At 40.2% G+C, this 26306-nt stretch overlaps 1 long non-coding RNA gene across 3 annotated transcripts in view; it reads left to right on the top strand.

The window, feature by feature from the left end:
• Nucleotides 1-24568, top strand: part of LOC123372056 — a 181249-nt gene extending 156681 nt beyond the window's left edge. For 2 of the 3 annotated variants that reach the window (XR_006580074.1, XR_006580072.1), the window contains exons 2-4: nucleotides 5176-5266; nucleotides 22251-22358; nucleotides 24397-24568. This is a non-coding gene — a long non-coding RNA (uncharacterized LOC123372056). Of the gene's footprint in view, nucleotides 1-5175; nucleotides 5267-22250; nucleotides 22359-22799; nucleotides 22900-24396 lie in introns of those variants that run through there. The other variant, XR_006580073.1, reaches the window with a different exon arrangement.
• Nucleotides 24569-26306: the final 1738 nt, after the last annotated feature.

Raw genomic sequence — 26306 nt, forward strand, 5'->3', positions numbered from 1 at the left:
ACACATAATTTTCTAAAGTATAGGCTTTAAAATTAAAGGTTATATTTCAGTTCCATATGCGAACAAAGTTACCTGGCAGTTTAAAAGAATGTGCATGTGCATAATGGTTTAGAAATTAAACACAGAAAAACCCACCTTAAAAAAACCTAACATTAAGGTTCAGATTTAAACCCACTAAAGATGGAGAATTCAGAAGCTGATATTCTAATCCTTAATTCCTCCCACTGTGCCTTCAGCACTGCAGCACATGTGTTACTGTAAATAAGATCAACCAGTGCCCTAAGGGTGCTGCCATACTGAGCTAAATTAAAGATAGTAGGTCAGTTATAACTGTGAGTTTCCTGGTCCTTGTATTTTATCCTTATCTTTCTTATTAAAGTTTAACCTTGTGACCAGCCAATCAGTGTGTAGGATTGTGTTTTCATGACACTCTCAGAATAGTCTGTCAGACCTCTATGGTCCTCATTAGCACAGTATGTGAGCACCTCACAGTCGTTAATGTATTTATCGTCGCATCATCTCTGTGAGATAGGGAAGTCTTATTATCCCCATTTTACACATGGGGAGGAGCTAAGGCACAGACTAAGGGCTCAGTCTTGCAAAGTGCTGAGTACCCTCACTTCCCATTGAACATAGTTCTCAGTACCTCATAGCATCAAGTGCTAAAAAATTTGCCAAAGGTTACTCAAGAAGTCTGTGGTGGACCAAGGAATTGAACTTAAGTCTCCCTATCATACTTGGACTCATTTCTAAGTAATGCAGGCTGTATGTGTATGGAAGGGGTGGGGTACTAAAGTGGGTGGGAGTCCAGGGGCGGCTCTATGTTTTTTGCCACCCCAAGCACAGCAGTCAGGTGGCCTTTGGCAGCGTTTCTGCAGGGGGTCCACCAGTCACGTGGATTCGGCGGCGGTTCTCGGGTTATCTGCCGGTCCCGCACCTTCGGCGTACTCACCGCCGAATTGCCGCTGAAACCGCAGGACTGGTACCTCCCGCAGAAATGCCGCCAAAGGCTGCCTGACTGCTGCTGTCAGAGCTACCAGCAGGCTGCCCCCCCCGCGGCTTGCCGCCCGAGGCACGCGCTTGCTGTGCTGGTGCCTGGAGCCACCCCTGGGTGGGAGGCACAGATGCACATAAGTTTTCAGGAATGGCTGTTTTCTGACAACAGGAGTTTCATGAAGCCAGGGGGCAATCTGCTATTGTCCCCCTGCCCATGGACAGGCCTCATAGATGACAAGCTATTTTGTGCATTTTCAATATAAGTCAGAGATGGAAATGATCCAGAGATCCTGAGGCAACAGTTAATGGCCTCTCATCCCATGTCAATGAACAGTCCTAATCTGTGGGTGACTGGGTACCATTATGGTTTATTGTGTCATTGCCTAGTACAAAACAGTCCTGCAATTATTGACAAGATGCTGTCAGAGCCGTCCCTTGGATATAGCAAATTGGGGCGACTGCTCTGGGCCCACGCTTTGGGGGGCCCCTGCCCTTCAGTGTGCATGTGTCATGCAGGGGGCACTTGGCTAGCCAGCGGGACAGGCTGGCCCGGGGGCTTAGCGGGGGTCGGGCCCACACTCATGGGCAGGAAGAGATTTCTGAAGCATCTGCCCCTGTGAGCTGCTCCTGAGGTGGTGCAGGGCTCAGCGGGGAGCTTTACCCAGTTGCGGCACTTACATTCTGCAGGTATCTGTGTGTGTAATGTGGCCTCGGCCCTGAGCTCTGCTGGCAGCTCGAAGCTGCGCACGTCCCTTCAGGGCTTGGGAGTCCCAGTAGTGGAGCTGGTCCCTCAGGGGAGGCCAAGGGAGCAGTTAGGCCAACATGGTGCATTCTAGCTGCAGCCTCTGAAAGGGAATTGAGGTCTGCCCGGTCCTGACCACAGGGTGCCCGATCGTGCTGTGCACCAGGTCTGCAGCACGGCCCCCAAACCTGAGCACCAATCCTACCCAGCTGCTCTGTCCCCACCGCAGTGAGTCTGCAGTGCATCGCCAGCTCTGCAGCTGCAGACCAGAAGTGAGTCACAGGCCAAACCTGCAGGGGCTGCAGTGCCAGCAGCCCAGCCATGTTCCCCCTGAGCCAGAGCATCCCTGGCATGAGAACCCAGAAAGGGACTTCAGCGCCTGTACAAAAAATGTTAAGGGGGCCCCACATAGGCTGATTTGTCATGGGTCCTGCACCACCTTAGGAACGGCCCTGGATGCTGTAGAAAGATTGTTCATAGTTGTTATGGAGGTTGTATCCAATGTGTGCTATTGTAACAGAACCATTGCAGTTCCACCATTGATACAGTAACGATTTATCATAAAAGTATCACTGAAATAATTCAGGGATGTAACTGGAATACTCCTTAAAAGGAACTAGCAAAAATGGAGCAGCACTCAGGGTTGAGAAACAGTCCAGCCTTGGAGGTCCCTCCGGCACTGAAACTCCACCTGCTCCCTGCCATGAAGTGTGTGCACACCCTTCGTTGACTCCTGAGTCTAGCTACTTTCCTAATACAGTGAAACAGCACTAGTTTCAATATCAGAGAGCTCTGTTGTGTCCATTAGTTAGCCTTCCTTTAGTCCTAGCTAGCTTCCTTAACTTTCTTTCTAAAATTGTATCTTTATTCATTTATTTATACTTGGCTTGCACAAATTTGTGGGAGGTTTTTTTTCGGGGGGGGGGGTCTCCACCCCTCTTTATTTCGTGGCCAGACTCTGCTCCAGCTTAGGGCTTCTCCCTTTGTTTGAGACTTTCTTTGTTTGGTGCTTCTTCATTTCTTTTTCTTACTGAGTATGCCCCAAATCCTGGTTTTTAAATCCTGCCAGACCTGTAGGAGTTCTTTCCCCCTCAGTGATGGGTTATTCCAGATGTCTCTTCTGTCCGGAGGGAGACATATATTCTGTCAATTTGTAAGATCTGCATTGGATTCAGAAGCAGGTCCAAGAAACTGAGGAAGGACAGTATTAAGCAGCTCCTCAGGTGTCCTCCAAGTCGGGGCCCAGCACCCCCTTTTATGGCAGGGTTGACCAGTCAGGGTGCCCCTTCAACTTCCTATGTAGCTCCATTGGCTAAGAACCATGGAGCAGCCTCAGAGATTAGCTTAAAGCCCTTCTCCCCCCACCCCCAAAGAAGAGACGTAAGTCCCCTGATGGGAGGCATTGAAGAAAATGGGTAATTTGCCAAGAAAATGAGTCAGTAAGGAGACCTTCTGTCCTGGTATGGGTATCGTTGAGGCTCCTAGTACCAAGCTTTCTGCACTAACCAAGAAGACTGCTAGTGCTCTCTAGATTGAAAACTCTCTGGCAAGCAGCCACATCTGGTACTGACAGCATTACCTAGCTTGGATCCAGCCAGGCAGAAGGACCCGACCAACTTTAAGATGTAATTTATTTTCTTTTTGAAACCAGTTTCAGTACCTTCTGACTATTCTACTGTACTCAGATTACATTTCTTAACAAACAAACAAAAAACCAAACACCACAGATTTTTCCCAGATGTTTATAGTCCATTGTCAGATTTCTGCCCACAGTGGATTTCAAACTTCAGAGTTGCTAGAATCTGTGAAATTAATGAAAAGCTGGGGGAGTTTTCTGGGGGAGGGGGTTGTATCTCAGGAACCCCTTGCTCAAATGGCCTCACATTTGGATCACTAACCCTATCTTGCCCTCCCACAAGGCATAGCAAATTTCAAGACAACCTGTGTAAGACCACAGATATTAGAGCACTAAGAAGCGTTATCAGTTTAACAAATAGGATGTCCCAACCTTAGCTAGAGCAGAGCTGGGTGCTCTATTAAAATAGTGTATGAAATTTGAGGGAGAAAAAATGGAGAGGAGTGGCTGTACATATCCATCAGCAGCATAGCAAGCTCAGAGAGGTATGAAGTGGCTCAATCATCCCAATGAGATGTTTTCAGCTGAAAGAGAATACACAGTGGAGGTGCATATGTACTGAAACAATATCTCTGAGACATGTAAACTTCTCCATTTATGTCTGTTGGTGTTCCCTTCCACCCTCCCAAGTACTGGAGAGTTTCTGATATGTGTCAGACATATCCAGCCTCAGCTCCTCACCTGAGTCTCAGCAGTGTGTTCTTGGTGCATCTGAACATGCCTCTTCTAAGCCACCTATTGGGGCAGGGCTTCCCCAGATCCTGGTTCATGTGGCAGGATAGGGAGAGGAGTTCAGACACCACCAGAGAATCTCTCCCCCAGAATCTAGCTCACATGAGGGAAGAGGGAGCCAGGGACCCCCAGATCCTGGCACTCATACAATGCGGCAGGGAATGGGACTCAGACATCCCCAGTAGGGAGTGAACCCCAGATCCCACTTTATGGGGTGTAGGGAGGTGCTCAGACTTCCCAGGTAGGCAAGCCTGCTCCAGATCCTGGCTCATGTGAGGGGAGACAAGGATTGGGGGCGAGGATGACACACATTCCTATAGATGGGCAGATGCTCACAGATGGAAGCACACAAAAGGGAAAGGAATGTGGGTCTGACCCTACCCATTTTCTTCCCCACTACCTTTGTCACTTAAACCCATGTCACCCTTCCCAGTGTTCTGCCCTTCCCCGTCACCTGATCTCCTAACCCTTCTTCCCCTATTCCTATCTACTTTTCCACCCCTAATCATCTTCCCCCACCAATAAGCATTTGCTTGGGTAGTTTATTTTCTTTTTTTAAAATAGTTTCAGCACCTTTTGAATATTCTGCTGTACGCAGATTAGATTTACTGAAAAGAGAAATCCCCTGTGATAGAGGCAGATTGGAACAGTATGCTTGGTTTGTTTTTCTTCAGATTTCTGCTTTGGCTTGGATTTGAAGTCACAATGCCTGAGATGGTGCTTGGATTTAATGGTCATAACACCCTCAGAGCCACCCAGGTCCTGTAATAATAGAGGCAGTTTTCCAGATATTTAGCTTCTCTCTGCACATGTGCAGTGTACTCCATTAGGCATGTGAATAGACATGGGAGCCTTAGCACACCTAATTGGAGAAGCAAACTCTTTTTCAAATAGTGTTTTTAATTTGATTTCCCCCAAAGGACTGGTGGGTGCCATGCACTCTGATGGGGTCACCTGTGAGCATCTGAGATCGTAGGGCGATGATTTGAGCCCTGGTGTGATTGTTATTTGTGAGCTAAAAAAAAATTGCCAGAATGTGTCAGGTTTAAGGAAAGCTGTTTCTTTCCAGGAGCTGTATCTCAGGAAACCCTGTGGTCAAATTGCCTCAAATTTGGATCACTGACAGTATCCTAGTTCCATAAGGCACACCAAATTTCAAGGTAATATGAAAAACCATGCAGATTTTAAGACATTTAGAACAAGTGAGTAGACTGTGCATATGCATACAGATATTAATAGATAATTTATTGATGCAATAGTATTATTATTTACATATTAACTCAGCAAAGAAAGCATGAGGTAATGGAGACGTTTTTTCATCTACAAATTTTTTTTAAAAAGTTAACTTCTGAATTATGAATAAACACTACTGGTTCAATGTGGAATTAATTAAAACAGATTAATTATAATCCCCTTCTAAATTATGTTTATTATGAAAGTAGCCACTGATCCTTTATTTGCAGAGCATGAATGTGATGCATTTAAAATCACATTATAAGAAGCTTGATCTATGAAACTAGTTATCCATTAAATTTAACGCTAAAGGTTGTTCAGTATACTGCCAAGATTTATTTACAGTTTTTAGGTTAAAGGGATCAAATGTCAAATAAACAGATACACATACAGATAGATGGTTATATACATAAATTTCTCTGTTTATGCCTCTGAGGATATGTGTTGATTACTAAAATTTCACCACATCTGATGAGGGAAGCAGCTTTTTTTCTTAAAAAAACAAACAAACTTGTGTCTGTCTCCTTGCTTTGGGAGAGCCTTATAGTGAAAGAGGGGAGTTACTGGGGTATGCATTTATGATATTTCTGTAAAGGCTCTATTGATATGATGACATTTAGTTGCTTTGAACTGAAAAGTATAAATAAATCTGCTCAGGTTACGAGATTAACCTGAAAAAATCTGAAATAATAGATTTTTTTTATATTAAATTGCATACCAGTAGTCATTTCTGTGAAGCCTACTCGCCTTTGTATAAAGGTTGCTGATCTTCTTGTTCACTCATTCAGCCACTTACCGGTACTTCCTCCTCAACTCCTTCTGCTGTTCTTACTTGATTAATTAGAAAAAGCTGCCGTTCTATTTTCTTTAACCTGCAGCACTGGTACTGTTTAAGCTACTACTGTAAGTGCCTGACAACATTTTCATTGCAAACCTCATTTTAGTTAGGTTTGTAATTTGGCCATTTAAATTTGTTTTGGCATATGTATAAATGGAGCAATATACAGTGTATACACAGAGATCATCAAGTGACACAAATCAGCATAGCTCCATTAAAGTCAATGAAACTATGCCATTTATCCCAGTTGAGGAGTTGGCTGGCTCATGCAGTATATATTACACCCAAACACATTTTATTTGTTGAAAAGTAATTTTACTTAGTATTATGGTAACATAATGAAAGGACCTGTCATAACTGATTACACATAAAAGGGCAGAGTTAAGGTTGTATACCTTTAAAAAAAAAATTTTTATCATAGCAAACTCCACGTGTCTCATGACTCCCTGTCATGATTCTGAATCCATGTCACAGTTTGCACATTGCAGTAGAAATCCATCAATCAAGTGAAGTTGTTAGATACCATAGAAACATTTTAACCAATAGCACAGTTGCATTAAATTGCCCCGTTGTGTTCTGGGAATAACCACCCATCCAAACAAATTTTACAGAAAGTATCAACAGTGCAGGAAAAATTGTAGCCCATTCCCAATAGCTATAGCCTTTTGTTCATGTCACACATGTTGCAGGTTCCTATAACCAGCTCTTTCTATCCCTCTATCTATATACATCTATCAAAATATTTTGGTGTTAAGTTACAGAACAAATATCATAGAGACTCAATTTAACTTCAAGACAAGGAAATATTTTAAATTCTGAACCTGCCCTGGGCCATATGAGACTGTCTCATCATGTAACATTTCTTTAGTATTTCAGTGTGTACACTATTCACAGCTGTTACAAGGTACGAAATACACTTTGTGCAGACTCTGGCACCTGTTGTAGGCAATTTGAAACAAAAACAAGTTAGTGGTTACATGATAAGATAGCGGAGAGCAAATTTTACTGACTTGCAGTGTACTTCATTTGGCAAACCCTGATAGCCTTTTTTTTCTGCCATTATTTTCCAGGACAAACTTCTGTTTTACAGAAATAAAAAAAGCAAGCACACAGGCTGTAAAAACAGCCTATGATTCATTATTTTTTTCTATTCAGCTATTTCCTTCTCTCTCATTTTTGTTTTGAATTCAGTCAAGCTGTTCAATTTATCACAGTCTCCTTTCTTCCCCCCATAGAATAACTTGTGTTTTCATATTCTCCTGCCTGACACTTCTTCTCCAGGTCTCCTTGTGGTATCGGGGCCTTTTTACACTTACTTGCCTTTTATGGCTTGACCCAGAGCTAGTTTGTAACCTTCTTTTGCTTTTATCACCATCATAGACACTCTCATTCCCCTGGCTTTTGCATTGCATCTATTTTATTTCCCATAAAGTTTTGGGCAATACAGGGATCCCTAACTCTTATACCTAAGTAGGATGCTATGTTGCAGGATATAAATTGCTCATATTGAACTCAATGACAAATACTTTTATCCTTCAGTAGAAGAATAGGGCTCTAGGGTGTCGTATGGTTGTCAGATTTCAGGAGGGACCTAGTTTGATGTGACACCTAGAGCTCAAGAATGCAAGCTGATGGTCATCCTTCTAAGGCAAGGGTGGCCAACCTGTAGCTTTGGAGCCACATGCGGCTCTTCAGAAGTTAATATGCGGCTCCTTGTATAGGCACCGACTCGGGGGCTGGAGCTACAGGTGCCAACTTTCCAATGTGCCGGGGGGTGCTCACTGCTCAACCCCTGGCTCTGCCACAGACTGCCCCCACTCCACCCCTTCCCACCCCTGAGCCTGCAGTTCCCTCACTCCTTCCCCTCCCCCTCTCCCTCAGAGCCTCCTGCATGCCACAAACCAGCTGATCGGGAGGTGCAGGGAGGGAGGGGGAGGCACTGATTGGCAGGGCTGTCGGTGGGAGGGAGGTGCTGGGAGCAGGGGGGTGGAGCTGATGAGGGGCTTCTGACATATTACTGTGGCTCTTTGGCAATGTACCTTGCTAAATTCTGGCTCCTTCTTAGGCTCAGGTTGGCCATCCCTGTTCTAAGGTATAAATTCAAGACTCAGCCTGTAACATCACGTACTGCTAATGAATCAGAGAGAACCAATACAATTTTACTTTTCTTTTTTAAAAAAGTAAAGAATCTATTTTAAAGACTTAATTGGGGAAAAGGCCTACTTTTTAAAGAAAGCTGTCCATTTGTTGCCTCCCTCTCACCAATCCTGCATTCAGCTTGTTTCTCTGATATCTCCTGTATGTATTGCTGCCATTCTAAAATTAGCATGGCCCAAACAGAATTCCTGGTCTTTTCTGTTACATGTTTACCTCTAGGTTTGCAAACCACCTAGGAAATCTGTGGTAGAACTAGCCGTTGAAACAAGATCTTCTGAGTCCCACTCCTGTGCCTACACCATAGGTTCTTACACACTGTCTGTCAGCATTCCTCAACATAGAGGGTCACATGAGATGCGTGGTATTTGACAATCTACACATGGACCTCATCTTATTCCCATGGAATTCAGTGGATGCAGGAGCAGACCCCATGTGCCCAGAGACACTGAGCACATTGCATATCCTTATGAACTAAGGGCCCACTCCTGCAAGCAGAATCAACTTAAGGGTGTGAGTAAAGATTTGTATGCTTGGAAATTTAACAACCAGTTAACAATGTGATGAATCTGATTAAAATGAATCTGCTGTGGCTCTCTTCCTCCTGCTCATGGGGGATAGAGGTCACAAGGAGTGGGAGGATTCTGTGGCAGTTAGAAGGCAGTTAGTAAGGAATGAGCTGTAGGGACAGGGTGTCTGGGGACTATGAGAGGAATGTGGTGGTTGGAATGTGGTGGTTGCAGACCATGTTATTTGGTACCCATCATGTGCTAGAGCCTTAGGGTCTAGCAGCAGAAGCAGCTATAGTGTTCATCTGAATCATGGTACAGTTCACAGAGCACACTACCAAGGACTGTTTCAGGACAAAGGTTGGTACCCCAGCATTCCAGAGACCCTTTCAATGTTAGGGTGCATGGTTGTGAAGATGTGCGCATACGTACATGCCCACATGCACACTGACGTCTCATCCCATGTGCTACGGGCATTTGGTCTTTGATGTCATGTCTTAATGTACTAAGGCACATGAACTGCATATAGGGTTTTAAACCACGTACTTGTCTCGTGTACTATTCCTAATATAATAAAGAATGCATATGGTGCCACAGGACTCTTTGCTGCTTTTACAGATCCAGACTAACATGGCTACCCCTCTGATATTGCATACATACAATAGTTGCTGTATATGTGCACATCTGAACAGAAACACCAGATGAATCCACCAGAACAAATACTTAGAACTTCTGAGCTGATAACTCAGGAGGTGAACAGATTTATAGCCCTTTCTTTGTGCATAAATGCATACAGTATGTATTGTTGCCATAGTTTCTGTAAAGAATTTGCCTTGCTGCTGAACTTCAGTTAACAAGGCTTTCTGGATTGCACCCAACAGTACATAAGACTACATGCAATCCTAGTCAGACTAAAAAAAATTATTTCAAAATTTCAACTCTGCAGTATCAAAAACATAATCCTTTGTGAGTGTGTACATCTTGTGTGTTGGGGACGGAGCCTAGGCAAGGGAAGGAGTGGGGCAGAAATGGAGGAGAACACGCACAGCATTCCCTTCAGTCCTGCAGAGCTATGATAAATGTATAATACAACTATGGGTCCTGAGGGATTCACCAAGGTAATGTACCTGGTGGCAGGCCCGAAAAGGAGCTGTGAGGGAAAAGGTAGCTCAACAGGGACCAGAACTAGTGCAGAGGCTTCTGTACAGATTGCCTTGGTCTCCTGCAGATTCCCTTGGAATCACTGTATTTAGAAGTGAGCCAATTGGCCTGTTCCTAGGATAGAAGAAACAAAATCCTCCTGTTGATATAACAGTATGAGAGGAGTTCCCTATGAGGATCTTTGCAGAGGTTTCCTCCCTGAGCTTCCTCCTGGCGTTTGTTTCTGTGGGAAGGAACGGTTTGAGAAAGAATATGGTGTGTTCTCTGTAGCATCTGTTTGCTCAGCTCTGTGTGAGTGCTGAGTTCCAGTACTCTAGTGTCACCTCACTGTATTTCCTCCAGTGGTGTACTGTGATATATCTTAATTTCCTCAGACCAGTGTCTACTGGCATGAGTTCTTCCCTTCTCCTGGACTGCTTTTGACTGATTTAATGGATTTATTAGTATTTCTTACTGCTGTAATTGTTTTTATTGACTTTAAAATTGTGCATTGGCTTTAATTAGGTCCATGAGCCTAGCAAATGTGACAATTTAATTTTTTTAAATGAATCCTTATCACCAAATGAGGGGCCCTGAAGTCCTCCCAGCAGTCACTTTTACAGGAGGAACAGCTTTGGGTATCATACTGTTACCTATATTCAGGTACGTTTGTCCAGTGGGTATGGCATTTATTTGGTAATTAAAACTGGCTGATTTAAATGACCATCTAGCAAAATATAAATGAAAATTTTTAAAAGCCTGGTCTAAATAAAACGTATTCTTAAATGTAATCATACATCTAAAAAAACTACAATTAGTCAAGGCCTGTAGTTTAAAAAAAAAAAGTTAGATAGATAATGGATATGTGTGAACTGTAATGACCATACTTGAAAAGTGAGAGTTCTACAATTTAGAAGGTTTTTTTCTTCCTTTCATGCAGGATAAATATTATATCTCAAGATCCAAATCCTTTGTTTTCTCTAGAATACTTGAATGAAACAATGCATCTTTTACCACTGAAAACAGAATAAAAGGATCCCTGAAGGATTTATCTTAAGTCAGATGCATTTGTCACTCTATATTGATGATCTTTGCACTTCATTATCATATTCAGCTGTCATTTATATGCAGATGACACAATCATTTATGGTAGTAGATTATGCTGGGAGAAAGCTTAATATTACCTTCAAGCTGATTTAAATGAGCATTAAGATCATCTGGTCCAATCTAAATTACTATTAAATATTAATGAAACAAAGATCATATGATTTTGCTCAAGACAAAAGTTGGATAAACTGAACAACTGGTGAGTAATGTGACCTTGGAAACAGTTGGGAAATGTAAATTTTTAAGAATTTGGATATATCATTTTTCATCCAATGACTAAATTATTGATTGGTTACAAAGGTTTGAAAAAAGGCCAAATTCCTTATTTGGGAACAGAAAATATGTTGATTTAGAGAGAATTAAATTATTTATTTTTCTTTCCCAGGTTGCATTATGTACTTTGGATTTTGCCAATTGCTGTACAACATTTGTTAGAGAGGATAAAGCATCTTTAACTTGGCTATCTAGGCAAATGTACTTTGAATAATGCATTTCATAAACATCGCCATCTGTCATTTTAGCAACAATTGGCAAAAGATTAGAAAACTGTCAATACTGGTACAGTACATTATCCTTCCACCCCCACCCTCCTCCCTTCCTGTAGCTTCAGTTAACTTACAAGTTTTCTTATTAATTTTTTCTATTTTCTGATTGAAGATTGTATCTGTGCTTCTGGAAGATTGTATCTCTGCAGCTGGAAACATATGGCTGTAACTGTTATATAGCAAGTCAGGAGATTCATGTATCTATAGGACTTTGTATGTGTTTATTTTTACGTATGGCCTGATTCTCTGAAGTCATTAGTGCCTTCTGGAAGGTGCCAAGCACCCTTCACTCCCAGTGATTTCCAAGCTAGATACAGGGTTCCGTGTCTTTCAGCTGTTTACCACCTTGCAGACTCAAGCCCATAATCTCACAGTAAAATAAATACTTAACCTCTCGGTTGTCCAGGGTCCTAATAAAAATACAGGAATGCTCCACATATATAAACATTGGCAATCCACCTCTTTTGTTATGTAGCATGATACATCACAGACTGGTGCCCTGTTCTCCCAAAGTTGCCAAGTCTTTGGAAATTATCATGAATCTCATTATAATAAACATTATTTGTTATTAACCTTCTTCTGATCTAGGATGATCAAGGGCTAACTTGAGAAGTTTTATCCTTTTTCACAATGGCTGCCATCTACCATTTTTTCAGAGGAACTGATGTCAGGCTGCCCTCAATTAAAATGGCCACCATTTCTCTTCAGGTGTTGCAGACGGGAGAGAAGTTGCACCTGGTTTAGACAGCCACTATCTGAATCCAATCTGCTCACAGTAAAAATGCCTTACTTTTCCTTGTGGTCTCAGGAGATGGAACACATAGTGAGGAGCAGGTAAATATGGAAGAAATGGAGAACATGAATGTAAAGGGGGGCAGTGAGGGACAATGTGGGATCAGGCTCATATGAAAGCATATATGAGAATTTCGTGGCAGTATGGGAGATTGTAGAGAAAAAGGACAATGGGGCCAGTGAATGGGGGACAGGGGAAGGGTTGTTGCGAGCAAGTGAATATGAGAGTTCAGGGAAGAACATATTCACTACAAGTGAATATGAGGGAGACAAATCTAGAGGAGTAGGAGGGTGGAGGGGGACAAGGGAATATGGGACAAAGCGGGAGAGTGTGGGGCAGAGAGGGAGATAGTAGGATGGCAAAACATTGAGAGGGTAAAGGATGAAGAATATGGGGACAGGGAGGAAGAGATCTAACTGTTTCCTTATACGGCCCTTGTCAGTCACCATCATATCTCAATGTCTCACCATCATAAATAGATTTTATCCTCACATCACCTCAGTGAGGTAGGAAAATATTATCCCCATGTTTACAGATAGGGAACTTTGAGACACCGAGTATATCGTGTGAATTTTGAACTCTTAGGGTTGGCAATAATATTGTCTGCGACCTCTTTCCCTTATTATGTAGCTTATGGAGGCACTTTCAGAATGAGTTACTGAAATAGACTCTGAAATCTATACTTAGGCACCTAAATAAAAATGGTTAATTTTCAGAGATGCTGAGCATCCTGTAGTTCCCACGGATGCCTATGCAGAAGGAAATGTTTTGTAAACAAGACGAGGCTGTGTTATCACAAAGCTCTCGAGTTTCAGGGATAGCAGTTGTTTACAGATGTTCCATTAGAGGCAGAATAATCTTTTTGTCTGTCAAGGATGTGAAAGTCATCTACTCTGATCTCCATCCTAGATGTCTCTATCGGTGATTTGGTGTAACAGTAACTTCTCTAGTCAGTGACCTCTGCCATGAGATATGGGTATAGTCTTTTGTAACCCCAACTAAAGTCCTGTAACTGGAGCCAGAAAATAAAGATGAATTTCTTACCAGCACTCCTATGTATCACACCTTTAGTGTGTGATTCACAGGAGATAAGGTGCATCTGCTCAGTTTACCCTAATCTTTGTCCTTCTTTGTCCCACTAGCTCCTATTGGCCTACATAAGCTTGTCTCTTGCAGGAGCTGTGCTGCTCAGGACTCCTCTTTCCATGGCAGTCCCTGGGATCCTTTCTAAATGAGGAGTTCCACAGTGCAAGAGGAAAGCAGCCCAAATTAATATAGCCTGAAGTTGTATTAATTTACACTGTATTCCTGCACAGGTTCTGGGGAGAATCAATAGGAGCCCAGCTGACTCCACCAACCTAGCTCCCCTGACCTCCACCTCAAGCTACATCCTACACGGGGCTGTAATCATGCAGAGCTGTGGAGAGGTTTTCGTGGGGTAGAAATTTAAGGGGTGAGCAGGCCACAGAGATGGGATTCCTCTGTTTCTCAAGTACGGGCTCCACTCTGTACACCAATATGGAAGAGAGAATGGGGCCAGAATTCCAAATCTGGCCATTGAAAAATATATGATCTGATGTAACTGCTGCACTCTGTGTTGTGGGTTATTGGCATACTTCCTAACTCCAGGCCTTTGGTCTGAGACAGAGTCTTTGGGAGGGGATTTCCCAGACATCTAATATGGCCATCAGAGTTTTCAGTGCTGTCATGGCCTGCTGATGTTGCAACCATTAAAGTAATTTGAATAGGATAGGTTAGCCAAGCCATACAAAAAAAGAGTTTTTGAGTGCTGCCATTGTCAAAATTCACTGAATATAATTGCAATATTTTCCATGACAAAAAATGTCAGTGTTTAATTTCAATTGCAAAAAGAAACCAATCTGTGGTAGAGGATGGGTATGTACAGGGTCAGCCTGTGCTACAAGGAAAATCTCAGATTCTTCAGTGTCTGACAGTTATGGCTATTGCTTTCTTAAGATTCTGAAAACTTTATTTCCATTTGCTTACTTTACTTATTTTATGTCCTCAGAATTAACAGCTCCATTCTGCAGCCGTTACTCACACCAGTACTCCGACTGAAGTCAATGAGATTATTCTTGTGAGTGAGGGCTGCAGATTGGTTCCTAAAACTACAATACAACTGTATTCATCAATTTTTGTTTATTCTTAACATAATGTTATATAGTAAACTCATACTATACTCCTTCCTACAGTGCAAAGCCTCACTTAGATAAACCATCATCTGATTGCATGCTGCTGTCTAGTTATGCCCTAGGTAAAGAAGCCCATTAAATGTTACGTAACAAAAGTTTGCTTTCTTGATGGTACACGATAAGCCATAAACATTTTCCACCCACTTAGTGCAAGAAAAATTAGGTAACAATTCACAGATATTTGCACCATATGTTTCAGTTGTGCTTTGAAAATCTCAGTGGTAAAATTCTGAGAGTGTTTTTGGTTTTTTTATGGTTTTTAATGGCAGGTAAGAAATACCTTTATAACATCATAAAAATGAAAAATATCAGAAAATGAATCTGAAAGTCCATAAACAAATCTAAAAAGAATTTAATGTTGCAACAAGATTTACAGTCAGTTGCTGAAGACATTTAAATGTATTGACCCTGTGTTAGAATAGGCTTTTTATTATGAAGTGTACACATGCTTGATTTTTAATTGCTTCTTTCACATTGCATTGATTTTATGTACTTGAGCTTATAACGATTAACTTTGAATCTTGTATATCATGTGAAAGTGAGATAGACTCAGATTCAGATAACAGAAAGGTGAAATGTGTGTGATACAAACAGGGACATAAAACAGATTATACTGAATAGTGAGAGAGAGCACACAACTAAGCCTACTCCTAGTAATGACATCATGCAGCATGGAGGCATGCTTCCTGCTAGTTATATCCATGTAGGAAGCCATTTGCTGAGAGTGTACTACAAATATCTATATCACTCAGGTAAACAGGAATAACCAATAATCTGTTTCAAAGTTGGCCTGATCTACACCAAAAAATTAGATCAACCTAGCTACATCACTCAGCTGTGAAAAATTTCACATCCTGTGTAACGTAGTTAGAGTGAACTAACCCCCACTGTAGATGCAGTTAGAGAGACAGAAGAAATTTTCCGTTGACCTAATCACTGTCTCTCAAGGGGGTGGATTTATTGCAGAAATGGAAAACCCCCTTCCTTTGAAGTAGGTAGCATCTACACTACAGGACTACAGTGGTAGCATCCTTGCTGTGGTGCAGACATAACCGCAGATCTCCTAAAAGGTTTTAAGGGAGTCGTCATGGCCAAGTGAATAAGGCACAGTGACCAGGATTCTGAGACTCTGACACTGACTCGCTGTGAGACCTTGCGCAGGTTATTTCATCTTTCTGTGCCTCAGCTTCTCCATTTGTGAAATAGAAATGGATGGTACTTAACTTTTAAAAACATGTTGAGATCTAAAACTGAAATATCATACAAGTTATAAGATATTATTTTAATAGGTATTATGGGACAGCTCCTCAGCCTCTGGTAAGTACTCACTACTGAAGCCCTCCTCTCACTGACACAGGAGTCTTTCCAGGGTAGGATGTGGATTGGTGATGGTTCGGCTGAAGTGTGATGCACTCTTGTGATCCTGGCCAGGGACACAACTCCATAGAAGCTCATATCTTCCAGCATAATTTAGAGCTACTCTGAGGCAATTCTGACCTGTGCTGGGGGCCACTTCAACCTCAAAGGGTGGAAAGATGGGAGAAAGTCACTTATTCCCCCGAGCTTTCTGGGGTGGTCCAAGAACTGCTCTGAAGCTGTACCTGGAATTAAGCCTTATATATTTAATTTTATACAATGTGGCATTATCTTATTTGGGTTTGGCTTGTGTTACATAGCTCACATGATAGAAAATAATGTTAAAAACCAAGGGCAAGACTTCTCCATTCTATGAAAAAACCTGCTGGGGTAGACCAGGATGCAAAACCCTGATATTGGTACAAAGCACGCCCTCCTTGCTTATAGATCATAGGGCTGCCCATTTCAGGCTTTTGGCCAGTCTCTATGGATTTGGGGGGATTTCCCAGACCCTCACGGTCACCTCCAGAACCTTCAGGGCTTTCCCTGGTGGCACAAGAGTAATGGCTGGAGATGACACCGAGAAGGATAGTTCAGGGAGGCTGTAAAATATATAATATCAGTACTAGAATTCTTGTGTTTCACAATTGTTCTGATTCATGTACATTTGAGTATAATTAGTTATCTATTTTTAACTGAAAGTTATTTTTTGTCTATTTTATTTTAAACAGCTGAGCAAAAAGCAACCTGGGAATGATCAGCCAACTGGAAATGTTCAGGTTTTTTGCTTTCCCATTATAGGCAGGCGTTGCCCCTATTTCCCACTGACAACAGGACTCCTTCCAGGCCTCTGGACTGGGTTACAGGGAAACCACTGTGTGCTCTGTGGGTTGATTTCCTGCTTAGGCTGCCGGGGGCTGATTCCTTCCAGCTTCCCAATGCTCCAAGCCTGTGAAGCTGCGACTGCCAGCTTTTTCTAAGCAGAGCAAAGGGGAGCAGTTCCTGCAGTCTGTCAGAGGGGGCGCTGTGTGCTATAGTTTAGGTCTGGACAGACGCGTGTCTATTGCTTCCCTGCGGGACCTGCTTCCCCACGGCTCTGCAAGCCTGCAGCTGCTGCTGCAGGGAGTGGTTCCTCTCTGAGTCAGGCCCACGCCTGTTCCTTTCCAGAGCGGCAAGCTGAGTGAAAGAGAAGAAAATGTGTAGGCAAGGAAAAGAGAACAAAAGTAAGAGAGCTGTAGTAGGTTACATTAAAATAGCTAATTAGCAAGATGCACATCAGCATATTACACAATTGTTTTGGTGGTTCTGGGTTTTGTTTGTATTTTGGGGCACAACAGTTTGCACCAAATGGCAGGTATTTAAAGCAAAGGTGTCCTGTGGGAGAATTTCCCCAATTCTCCTTATTGAAGCCTCTTCTGTATTGTAGAAGTGTTCAACAGTCATGAGTCTGGCTTAAAAATCATGTTTAAAAAAAATGTTATGGTCTGCTTGCTTGGCTTCTGGTGTCTGAGCCTTTATGGTGCCCTACTGTCATTTTTTCAAGCTTTTCTCAGCAATCATTAGGGCTTGAAACTTATTTTTTAGTTTTTAAAAATGAAAGCCCAGATTTTTGCAATCCTTTGATTGCAATACTGGGGTCTTTGAGAAAAACACCAAATATCACTTCATTTGGTAACAGTGGGCTTCATTCACCCACCTCTGCACTCCCTGCAAATTATGATGCTAATTCAGCAGAGAGCTATGCTGCATATCCAGCACTCTTTTCCCTCGTGCAACTGGTTAGCACAGATGTGGAAGCAAGGCAGCAGTTAATGCTGCTTTTAGATCCTCAGATGAAAGGCATTATGGAAGTTCACATTATTATTTTAGCATACCATGTCACAGTCAGTACTTTTTAAAATCATCAAAAAATTGTGATTACTGATATTTGTTTTGTTTTTATCTCTTCTACCAAATGATACGTGCAGGGCTTACTTCTTAGTACAAATATTAATTAAAACAAAAAGTGTTAATTTGTTCCTGCTGTTTATTCCCATTTCCTGATTCTAATCCTTGATTAGTGACATCATGACCATTTCTATAACAACCGCTTGTGATGTCACAAAGAGAGGATTATCTTGTCTAAGTTACTGTGAGGAGTGAAAGAAACAGTAGGAACACATAAATGAGTTTAGAAACAAAGGCTCTGTTTTCATGCAAATGTCTTCAGCATAAAGAACAAGCAGAATGTTCTACAGAGAGGATGTTATTGTGTAGTAATAATTTTCTGAAAATAGAATGTTCCTCAATGTTTTGTGTGAGGCATCAACAATCTCTTAACTTTGTGTTTTCAGACACACTGGGGTCGGCCTGCAGCAGGTCTTAAAAAAAGTAGGAGATCCTCAGCCAGAGACTAGGAAGAAAGGGGCAAATGTGAGCAATGTGTCAAAAAAATTCCACCGTCTGTGCTGTGCAGAAACCAGATGTTTTTTCTAGTTATTATTATTATGATAATTCATTTAAGTAGGAATAAAATAGGGCATGATTGTTTACTGCAGCCTGTTTTCCCAAGACACTCTGGGAAATGAGAAGAAAAATCTCATAGGTTTTACCCTTGTTTAAATGAATAATTTTTTCATTTAACCAGTAGTAAACATTACAACAAAAATAGTTTTCATACACATTGCACATTAGCTGCAAATGTACATCTTGCATTTTTTTTCTCTAGAAGTCACCGGAGGCTGTTGAGGCATTTTAGGGAAGGCCACCTTGAATTTCATTGTTGTCTGAAAAGAAACCTTCTCTGGTAACCAACATGTGCTACATCCTAATGTAGCCTGAGACCTCCACATGCTAATATCACCCTCCTTCCGGAATGGGACCTGAGCATTACTAAACCTGAGTCCAGAGACTGACTAAGAGGAATGAACTACCCTCTTAACCTTAGAGGTGGTCCCTCCAGATCAGAATTGATATACCTTGGTGGGGCAGTGTGGCAAAGCTTGCACAGTTCTGTAGATTAATACATGGCATTTGTCTTTATGGCTGTCAATCCAGTATCTTTCACGAGCTCTAATTTCAAACAGGTACAGAAACATATGTAATAATGAGCATTACAAAAACATCTTCCCTCTCTGGCTCCTCCTGACTGGGAACTCTCTTGCCTTCTGGGGTCTGAGTATTCCCCTGCAGGATCCAAATAACTCCTGTTGACTTCAGAGGGAGGAGCTACTCATATTAAGTAGAAAATAGGGGGGTGGGGTCTCTCTGGGTCTGAGCTTGATAAACTTAGTTCAAAAAGAAAATCTCTAGTTTCTAAGTTGTGCACAGCATTCAGTTGCAAAGCCCCATGCTAGCAAGGAATTGTTGAAGTGCTGGCCAGACCCAGAGAGAGTTAAATAAGCCCTGTAGCAAAATTTAAATCCTACATCGGAAGTAGAGGAGGTTAATTGAACATGCACATTACCAGGAGTCTCTCTGATGGTTAGGGTTAATTTATCACACTGAATCCAATCACTTTATAAAAAGCCAGTGTGGGTTTCATTTACTTTGATGAGGTTTATTGCAAGATTCCAGAAAATCAATTTTGCTGTGAGCTATATTAAACCCAAGGGAATGTAAACACTGTATGTACTACACATATTGTTATTACTCACTGGATCACTGGGGAAATTATATGTTTACCATGAAGAAGGGTTATGGTTACGTTCATTGTCTTGGGCAACTCCCAGCCTGCCAATCGCAATGAAATAAAACAAAATGGTAGGGTTCAGAATCATGTAGCCTGAGATATAGAAACACACAGCAATAGTGACTTGATTTTCAAAAGGACTTTAAATACTTTCTATGTTGTATTCTACCCCTACATGTTCTTTTCAAATAAATAGTAAACACCCGTGATACATATGCTACTGGTAGTTGTCCAAATTCAGGTACTTCCTGCTCCCAGAGCTTCTTGAGATTCTTCAAAAATAGCAGCGATAGGCTATGATTTAAATGGTTTAGTTTGATCGGCTGTCTTAGTGACTCTGGGGAGAATTTGCAGCTTTCCAAGTAAGAGTCGTTCTCATTGTACCCTAGACATGGGCACACTCACTTTGTGAATTTTACATTAATTAGAAAATAAGAAGAATATAGTTTTTTGCCTATGAGTTTTATGTGTGCTGTGATAAGGGGTCAGAAACGAATTTGGGGCTGTGCAGAGCAGTAGGCTTCTTACTTCGCAGTGTCATAGAAATCAAACTTGTGTATAATCAAATTCATAAAATCTTTTAATAGTTGTCAATTTTCCTTCCCATCAGGCTTTTTATTTATTTATTTTTTATAACAGGGGTACTTTTAGGTGATGTAGTAAAGGGAGAGGTGGCCTAGTGGATTATTACGTAGTTAGTTTTCCCAGAAATATGGGGTTTAAAGGCAATAAATGTTAAGAACTGATTTTCTATAAGACTGTGAAATTTCAGGAATGTTTTTTTTAAATCAGTTCCATGTACGCTGGTATCTCATGACAGTGATCATCACATTTTTTTTCCAAGCCAGCAGCCCTATTCTGGAGCCAGATAATGAGCAATTCTCATTGGCTTCAGTACTTAACTTGCTTTGAGAGAGTTGGGCCTCAGTTGTAAATCAATGTGAGCTTTATATGTACTGAATGGACTAAGAGTGAAATTTTCAGATGTGCCAAAGATAGTTAGGTGCCCACCTTACATCAACTTTCAGTGGGAGTTCGGCACGTAAATCCCCAGCAGCTTTTGAGGATACCTCCCTATATCTTGTAATCATTGCTCATGTTTATACCTTTACATAGATATAATATTTCATAATGTTTTAATCCTGAAGTACTCACTCAGGTAAAACTCCCAATGGAACTTAGGTTGAAAAAAACCTACAGGATTTAGTTTATATAGTGTATATAAACCTGACTTCGATTTACAGCTGGTTTGTAAAAAATGAGATAGATTGTTCTGGAATACCAACATACACAAATGATCTTTTAAAATACTTACTTGAAATTTTGTTATTCTGCCAGTTTTTTGGGATATACTTTTCCTTTTGTGCATGAGCTTCAAGGGGACTACTCATGTGAGCAAGAAGAGCAGAGCATTCTTTTGTTTATTAAATAATGTATATTTATATCATAAATGCTCTTCCTTAAAATATACTTCCAATATACTGTAAAGTATATAAACAGTGAAGTGTTAAATAAGCAGCTGACTGAAAATCATAAACACAACACACACATTCAAACAAACAAATCATAGCAATAACAATAAATGTTTTCTGCTTCACCGTTCTGCTGTTTGTTGCATCTCATTTCCCCATCCTTTGTACGTTGTCTTTTTAGATTGTAAGCTCTTGAAGTGAGGGACCTTGCCTTCATAGCTTTTTTTGTATGCTGTTCTAATTAAGCAGACAAATAATGATAAAAACATGTAAACAATTAAGGCTGTTTATAAATGCAAGTGAATACTTTTTCTTAATTAGCATTGTTCCTTTTGATCCAACCCACCAACATTTAATGGAGAGTGGGTTTCAAATAAAAGATCTTGGATTTGTCCAGTCTCTGTAATGGATAAACCAAGGTGATTTGGGGTTTGAAAAAATCCATTGGTCAGATTTTGTTTTCGCAGGATGGCGTGTTTAGAGCTGTGTTCCATTTCATCTGAACCACCAGAGTTCAAGGTGGTGGTTTTCAGATGAAAAATTACTGATAGGATTGACTTCAATGAGATTCGAGTTAGGCCCAAACTGACTGCTGGTAAAAATCTTACTGTACAATTTTGACTCCTGTTTAATTAAAATTGCATGTTTTCCTCATACACTTAACATTTGAGAGAGTACACGATAGCCTTCAAATGCAGGCAAATGCTGTAGAAGATGCTTTTGGAATCTGTGGCTTGACTTCACAGAACTCCAGTATATTTTTGAGATCACATCACGTTGCTGTGGAAAATCAATATCATTAGTGAACAAACAAGAACATAAGAAGCCAAGTATCATCAAACACAATAGGTGGTGAAGTAAAGATGGTATTAGGAAAGTAGTGAGCATGATATCGGTACTGTATACATGCATACATTTATAGTATGCACATGCCTCGTGTCTTACATGTGTTTATACTGCACGTTTAGTTTACCAATAAAAGAATTAGTTTGAGAAAATACTTTGTTCTTTTCTTCAGTCTTTTCTAAGAATTTATGCACCAAATAATTAAATTATGCCTCAGCAGCTAAACAAATTATGCAAAATTATAGACCATGAATATTTTATATTTCAGAACCCCAAAGGAAGGACTTTTGATAGTTTTATGTCTGCAGCAACCTGCGTCATACCCAGATGAATTCAGCAACAGATAAGTTCCTCTTCTGCCTGAAACTTTACTCAGGTTTTTATTTTTTAGCTTGCATTTCTCTATGATATTAATAAGTATGTCTCAAGGGTTTTATTGTACATAAGAAAATGGAAGTTACTGCAGTCGGTCTTCTTTCTAGTCCTGCAGAAGACAGGGAAGTTATTCCCTGTACAATTCTGAATTGATTTAAAATTCACAGAATCATATAGAGGGAAGTGGTGTGCCAGGTTCACTATTTCTGATGTGTCTCTCTTTATTTTAAGTCTATTTCTGTATGCCAAATTATCTCCTTAAAAACATGTTTCCCTTTTTTCCCCCTATAAATAAGCAAATGTGTAGCCACATAGGGATAAAGTAAAGAAATATAGTTGTGATCCATTGGCAGATGAGAATAGCTTACAGAGAATACTTGAGATTTTCCTCATTTAACTTGATTAATTAATGATCTTGTCCTGATTCCATCTTGTAAGAAAGAGCTGACATACCAAGATTGCATGCATCTGCCCCGCAGAGGTTGGCAAAACAGAAATTTTGTAATGACAAGTTAACAAGGATTCTTTGGCAACCCTGGCTGGTTCCCAGGATGCAGAATCATGAGAGTCAATGCCATAACTTTGACTTCAAATGTCAATGACTCGGGGTGGTTATGTGTATATTTTACTACACTCATTAATACCTAATGTGTTCCAATAACTGCATATTATAGGCCAGCAAATGCAGTACTATGATAGTAATTTTAAAGTAAAGTACACTGTTCACTATAGATTTAATATTAACAGCTTTCTAAGGACATGACCCACTGAAAATCCTCAACAATCCATAAGTGAATTACAACCTGTTTTTGAAAACAATGTTGTATATAGTGCTCCTCTGTGTGCTATCCCTTAATCTCATCTACTCCTTGGATCTTTGATGGTGCCAATAAACACGTGGTCTAATTGATCTTTTGTAATAATAAACTATTAATTGCCAAAGATATAGCAAGCGATTTCAAACTCGTGCACATGCCAGCTAGTCCACTAGCTGATCTGTTTATCTATCTACCTGACTTTTCTGTAGTGCCCATCGCCGTAATATCTAAGTACTAATCCATCCCCCCTCTTTTGTATCTGATGTATCCCATAATTAAAACTAGAAGCACTGTTACACACAGTATGGTTCCTGATACAGGAGCCTGTTCAGCAAAACACTTGAGCATGTACTTAACTTTGGCTATGTGTTTAAGTGCCTTGATGAATTGGGGCCATAGTGAGCATGTTAGATGGAACTGTGCAGTAGAACTAATAAAAGACTAGATATGTGGTGTTGTGCACATAGCTTACATCTATCTATGCTGGTCTTCATTGTAACCATACAGTCCTGATAGTGAATTAAGTTGAAATTTCCAGTATTCTTAAAGATTTTGTCCATGATCATACACTCCTTAATTAGGCATAGTTGCCTTTGAATGCAATGGGAGTTTTTCATGCATGAGGAGTACATGTGGCAAGCATGAGCATTATCATTGAAAAATTTTAACTTATTGGTTGTTATTAAATAATTCTTCACACAAAGTATTACTTATTATATGTATGTCTGGTTATGCCTGACAGAAATCATAAACAGGACAATTTATAATCCGGCATGTTTATAGAAAGGAAGAGCAGCATATTTTGTTCTGATTTCACAAAATTGATCCATTTTAGTGAAAAAACCCTCTGTAGTTTAATAGTTTTTCCTAAAAAATAGTATGACTATCCATTCTTCTATGTGTCTTTAGCAATATGATGGGTTAGACTTTGCTTCTCTGTGTTTCTGGGGAATGCTTAATGTGGGATTTATATATGTTTTATTTATTACTTTTATAGTCCAGAGGAACATGTGCTGGTAACGTCCATAAAACATAGATATTTACATAAAATTATGAATTATTATGAATATCGATGGATAGACCAGAGAGACTCTGATTTAAAAAAAAAAAGGAATCCGTTTTCTGCCCTTCACAGAAGATATTTTCTGATTTAAAAAACCAGTATATTAATACCACAACTCTTGTTAAATTGACTAACTTTTTTTCCTTTTTGTAATCTAGTTTACACTGAAATATGGAATGAAAGTTTGAAGTGATCTATGTGGTCCAATAGCCAAGATTGGAGAAACAGAATCTTTTAAAATAGGAAATCAGACATACCTACAGAAAAGGATTGCATAAGGAAAGGATTGAAAAACTTTATGCAAAATTAGGGCTTATAAAGTGCTCTGGACCAGACTCCTTAAATTAAAAGAATCCCTTATGAAAAAGTTCTTTTGTTAGCAGACTATAATTAGCAAATGGCAGAATAATATGTTTTTATTTTAAATAAATGTTGACTAATGAACATACATATGCTGTTTACTTCTAGAAAAATTGTAACTTCCTGTGCCCCTTTTCATTATATAGTTATGCATACAATATTCATTAACACTTTGCAAAAACGATTAATGAAATTTCACAGAAAAAAATACAGAACAATATTCAGCTTCGTTCTGGGCAGTTTTGAAGCCCCATAAAATTCTCTTTAAGGAATGTTAGTGAAATGGTGTTTAATAAATTGCAGTATACCACATTTTGAATTTGCATGTTTTGATAAAGGAAAACAATATTGAATTTGAATCTCAGGATTTGAAGTTTTTGCTCATTTTCCTCAGAAATGGTACAACTTATTCTGAACAACAATCATTGGAAATGAAGGAAACTATGGGAACAGTCCTTCGGTGATGGAAGTCAGGGTATTTTGCCTGAGTAAGGACTGTGTGATCAGCTCAATGGACATGTTACTAACCTTTGTCTAAAAGAAGCACTATGGGAAGTAGTGCTATACATTCTTCCGTCCTCTAATCATGTGAACATAAATCAGAAATGTTGCTGTTGTGGGCAAACAGAAGGGACACCAAAATCAAAATGTAGGAGTAGATAAGTTAATTTTCGGTTTGATACATTATGGTTGGGATTTTGAAGGAGCTTAAGAGAAGTAAATGCCCAGGTCCCATTGAAGTTCAGTGAGTGTCAGATGCCTAACTCTCTTAGGCTCCTTTGAAAATCCCAGCCTATATTATCATTGTTTATATTTCTTACAATATTTAACATAATTATTGACTATAACATAAAGGCTTTAGCTCAAATGAGACAGACTTTCGGTATCTGAGAGAGGAAAATTTAATGGTCTGAATTAGTTTGTGGAAGATGTTCCGGCAGTGGAAGATATAGGTTAAAGCATTTAGAACAAGAGTGAGTAGGCAGAGTAGGAGAAACTACAATTTACAGTGCTCAGGATTTGTGTCTTGCAAAGTGATGCTAATATGGAAGATGCCTCAAAATCCAAATATAAGTAGATATGAAACACGGGCTTGTGAATCTTCTTATTACTTTATATATGCTTTTCAAATAGCTTTTCCATGCCAAGCTGTGTGTGAATTATTAAGATAGATGGATGAACTATTTTTGTTATATTTTTTCATTTTATAGATTTTAAGAGATTGTAGAGAGAAAGTATGACCCAGTCATTAGGGTGCTAGCCTGGGACTTGAGAAACCCAGATTCTAGTTCTTGCTCTGGCTTTCTGTATGACCTTGGGCAAGTCACTTAGACTCTGTCTGCCTCAGTTGCCTATCTGTAAAATGGAGATACTAGTACTTCCTTCTCTACCTTACAGGGATGTTGTGAGGAAAAATACATTAAAGATTGTGAGACAAGGTGAGAGGTAATATCTTTTATTGGATGAACTTCTGTTGTTGAGAGAGACAAGCTTTCAAGCTTACACAGAGATTGTATAGAAATTGCATGCACTCAGATACTATGGTGACTGAAGCCTTATAGGGGTTACAGTGGACGAGAAGCTGGATATGAGTCAACAGTGTGCCTTTGTTGCCAAGAAGGCTAACGGCATTTAGAGATTTTTAAGGTCAGGCTTGACAAAGCCCTGGCTGGGATGATTTAGTTGGGGATTGGTCCTGCTTTGAGCA

The sequence above is a fragment of the Mauremys mutica genome, chromosome 5, assembly GCF_020497125.1.
Source record: "Mauremys mutica isolate MM-2020 ecotype Southern chromosome 5, ASM2049712v1, whole genome shotgun sequence".
Taxonomy (NCBI): domain Eukaryota; kingdom Metazoa; phylum Chordata; order Testudines; family Geoemydidae; genus Mauremys; species Mauremys mutica.